At 39.9% G+C, this 4691-nt stretch overlaps 1 long non-coding RNA gene across 1 annotated transcript; it reads left to right on the top strand.

Annotated features, from left to right (window-relative positions):
* Window positions 1-2493: 2493 nt before the first annotated feature.
* On the top strand, window positions 2494-3041 carry LOC139838793 (uncharacterized). Its single transcript, XR_011756650.1, has 3 exons — window positions 2494-2617; window positions 2730-2917; window positions 2988-3041. It is a non-coding gene; the product is annotated as an uncharacterized lncRNA (long non-coding RNA).
* The last annotated feature ends 1650 nt before the right edge of the window (window positions 3042-4691 follow it).

The following is a 4691-nucleotide window of genomic DNA, read 5'->3' as shown; positions in this document are numbered from 1 at the left end:
AGACCTTGTTTATCAACTTAATTGTATGCTTATTATATGACATAAGAAGACTATGTGCATTGGGTTTTCATTTTTTTATCCCCATTTGTTGAATCTTGGTCAAATCCTAGGTTTGACCAAGATTTAAACAAGTTTAAAACATGAATAATATGAAAAGTAACCTGCATCGATCCTTCTTAGCCACTCCAAAATGAAGCTCGTGGGAGGTTTTTGAAATTTCCATGATTTTTCTGGTTTGAATATGTCTAGACCTTGTTTATCAACTTGAATGCTTACTATATGACATACACAGACTATGTGCTTTGGTTTTTGATTTTTTTTTGAATTCTTATGCCCATTTGAATCTTCGTCAAATCCTAGGTTTGACCATGACTTAAACAAGTTTAAGACATGAATATGACAAAGTAATCATGTATCCTTCTTAGTCACCCAAAAATGAAGCTCTTGGGAGGGTTTTTTAAATTTCCATGTTTGAAACGAAAAACCACTTCTCTTCACCATGCATGCTTGACTTCATAAGACAGAGTTTAGGGTTAGGGGTAGATACATGATTTTTCAGGTTTAATACGTCTAGACCTTGTTTATCAACTTAATTGAATGCTTACTATATGACATAAGAAGACCTTGGTTTTTCAATTTTTTTTTGAATTTTTATGCCCATTTGAATCTTGGTCAAATCCTAGGTTTGACCAAGATTTGAACAAGTTTAAAACATGAATATAAAAAGTAAGCATGTATGCTTCTTAGTCACTCCAAAATGAAGCTCTTGGGAGGGTTTTCGAAATTTCCATGTTTGAAACCAAAAACCACATCTCTTCATGCTTGACTTCATAAGACAGAGTTTAGGGTTAGGGGGTAGATACATGATTTTTCTGGTTTGAGTATGTCTAGACCTTGTTTATCAACTTAATTGAATGCTTACTATATGACATAAGAAGACTATGTGCCTTGGTGTTTCATTTATTTTGATTTATTTTGAATTTTATGCCCATTTTTATGCCCATTTAAACAAGTTTAAATCATGAATATGAAAAATTAGTCACTCCAAAATGTAGCTCTTGAGAGGGTTTTTGAAATTTCCATGTTTGAAACCAAAAACCACTTCTCTTCATGCATGCTTTGACTTCATAAGACAGAGTTTAGGGTTTGGGGTAGACAGCACGCGCCGATGCGTGGACGAAATTTATTCTCTGTCCCCCTGACATGCACTTGCCAGTGTCTTCAACAGTCTGACACGAGCAGTGAAGCTTTTATGGAGCCCAGCGGAGAGGGGCTCCATTTCTCGAGCGGTAGCTAGGTGACATGGTGACATGCACCATGTCACCGCGTGGTGACATGCGGCATAAATCCAAATTTAAACATTGCGAAAAAATTTGAAAAAAATCATGCACGTTCACAGCTCATATTAAGATAACCCCTAAAAATTTCAGATCAAAATTCGAAACATACATCGAGAAACAAAAAAGAGAAACTCAGATGTGAATAGTCTACAGAGAAACTCAGATTTGAATTCGGGAACTATTCATGACAGATTTCTCTTTTTTGTTTCTCGATGTATGTTTCGAATTTTGACTTGAATTTTTTAGGGGTTATCTTAATATCTATGAACATGCATGATTTTTTTTAGATTTGTTCGCAGTGTTCAAATTTGAATTTAAACCGCATGTCACACGGTGACATGCAATAGGTGCATGTCACCTGATCTGCGGTGACGCTCGGGGCTAAAAAAGAAGACCTTTCCACCTCATTTCCTCCACTGTTTCACATATTTTAGCTTCTATTTATGCGGTGCCGTGGAGGTGGGGGTCTGGTCGTCACCCTCCTCCTCCCCACCTCATTTCCTCCACTGTCTCGCAACTCCTTGATCTACTACTCCTATCCATATACATGCCACTCAAATGGATGTATTTGTAGATACATCCATTTTAGTGGCAGTTAATATGGACCGGAGGAAGTACTAATAATATGAGGCATGTTTTTGAGCTGGCCCTGTTTAGTAGAGTTTACATTTGAGAGTTACATCTTTCTACCACCATTATTTTTGATTTAGCTTGTCTTTTGTGCCCACCATTTTATCGAGCAGGGTTAATGCAAGATCCATAGCAAACTAGCTTCTCATGACATTTTTTTGGCGGAGTGCATCTTCTCATGGCGAGCTAGCGACTTTGCCACTAGAGTTTTTTTTTGTTGAACTAGTACATTTTTTGGATTTTCCCATTTTATTTGTGCACAAGCTATGAGCCGCCCGCAATTCAGCACCATATATTGGCGGGATTTTCTAGTTCAATTGTTTTGTACTAGGATATTAGCAGGATGCTATCTTCTAGGGCTTTCATTTCCCCTATATCCAGCCCCACCCACGGACAAGTAAGGGCCTCTCTCCCTACCTCGCACCTAGTCCGTCTCGCTCCCTCTCAGTCCTCCATCCGTAGCCGACATCCACCGCGCCGGAGCGCCTCGCGGCGACGCCGTCAACCACACTCCGTCCGCTTCGTCGGATCTGCTTCCCGACTCACTTGGTTCATCTTACCGGCTGGCGAGATCGGTACACAAAGCGCCACCATGATCCACCGAACCAAAACGAACGGCCAACGCGCCACCTCCCCAGTCGACCAAGGTTGAACACTTTGTCCGGCAGCTTTTGTTATGTATTTGATTTCCGAGACTAGTTTATTGCTTGCTTCCACTGCTTGTTATTAGCATCTGTTTTTTTTTGTAATGCATGCTAGATATTCCCCTCGAGAATGCCTACGAAGAATCTCGGAGGCAAAATATCTTGCAGAATAAGATAATTGCAGCCAAGCTCGGCATACTGTGGAATGGGACAAAATCACCGCACCCCAAGTCGTTGCCGAGATTTTTCACCCGTGTGATGTGCCGCCAAAAGGACGATTCCGTGGGGCAGCTGCTGAAGAAGGTATTTAGCCGCACTGCTCAAATTTCATATGTGTTGTTTGCTGATTGATTTGATGAACTTTGATTTGCAGCAGCTAGCCACTGCTCATGTTCCTAACAAAGACAGTGAGCGCGCCAGTGATGCGGAACATTGGTAGAAAGGAGGCGGGATTTGGTCCTATTGTTCTAGCAAGCAATCATTTGAGGGGCCGCCTAGGATCAGCACATCCGGATCCTCCCTGAGCTCAACATTAAGGAGGTAATTTTATAATAGTGTTTTAAACATGACATAATCTAATGTCTTGAAAGAGATCAAATCACAACTGGAGTGGAGTGGTATAGATGGTAGAGATATAGATATAGATTTCAGATTTCCTAATTTTTTCTTGAAAATAGGGTCGCCCCGGCCTCTGCATCCAAATGATGCACCCACCCTTTTATTGCAATGTTTTAGACTCCATTTAAGGTTTATAAACTCATGGGTTGCTCAAAGTGGTGACATGAATCAACCAACATATTTCCTTTTAATCTGCTGATTGATTTTATGCATGGCAAATCGCAGAAGCAAGTGACTGCTCATGTCCACAGCTAAGCAGCATTGTAGCACAGATGTCCAGAGTTCCAGTGATGCAAACGTTTGTAGGAACAAAACAGAAGGATGTGGCAATGGGGAAGCTAAGATTAGGCGTCTTCAAAAGGACTTGGATGTGGCCACTTGGCGGAACAAAGAAATGAACTGAGGATGGAATTCTACAATTCAAGATGGCCTACATGTTGTTGCTGATCTGCAGAAGCTAGTGGCTGGCAACTTGGTTACCGCTTTGGCTGATGCAGATGTCCATGAGATCAACTGGAAGATCTTGGAACAGGTGAAAGCACGAGCAGAAACTCTGCACTCATCTTTGCAGGTAGATGATTTTCAAAGGGTGATGCAAGAGCCGCTATATGAATAGATTGTTGTTTTCAGTTGATGATGTCCCTGGTTCTTTTGTTTACTTATGTGCTGGTAGTACTTAGGGGAACTAGCTTGTACAAGTAATTTTTTCCGATAAAGTTGTACAAGTAAATGGCACATGCTTCGCATATTTGACCAATTAAGTTAAAAAGCTTCACAAAATCCTGCGTCGAACTTGTTTCACTAAAAAAAAGAGCTCTCACGTGCAAGGCACGTGTAATTTACTAGTATATACTAGTACTAGTAGAGATGGTACACCTAGACATTAGAGATTTGTTTGTTTTAAAGATATTTTTAATTGTGTACAAGATGGAAAATATAACTTTAGGGCATCCACAATGTTGCTATTGCCAAATCTGATACGATGGTGAATTTGGCTTTGGTGTGAAATATAGCAATAGCTCCACAATGTAGTGGTTCCAAATATTTATAATGTGGGACCCGCCATCAAGCTAAAACAACACATAAAGCCAATATGGAACTACTCTCACAATGTAGGGAACTAGTTCCAAATGCCAAAAGTGAAATTTGGCATCGGAGCACCTACTTGCTCCGGTTCCTTGTTTTTCTAGTTTTGGAACTACCTCTACAATGTATGGAACTAGTTCCAAAAGCCAAAAATCAAATATGGAACCACTTTTGGCTACACGTTGTGAATGCTCTTAGCAAATTCCTAGTATTTTTCATGGTCGATGTAAAAAAAGTATTTTTCATGGTTGATGTAAAAAACAAGTTTTTCATGGTCGATGTAAAAAAAGAGAGAAAACATGTCTCATAAAAAGCCTTATGGTTAGCACATTTTTTTTACGGAGTAACTCTTTTTTACATAGCCCAAATTACT

The sequence above is a fragment of the Lolium perenne genome, chromosome 4 (assembly GCF_019359855.2).
Source record: "Lolium perenne isolate Kyuss_39 chromosome 4, Kyuss_2.0, whole genome shotgun sequence".
Lineage (NCBI taxonomy): Eukaryota > Viridiplantae > Streptophyta > Magnoliopsida > Poales > Poaceae > Lolium > Lolium perenne.
Note: the sequence above shows the minus strand (reverse complement) of the source record. Positions and strands in the feature narration are given on the sequence as shown.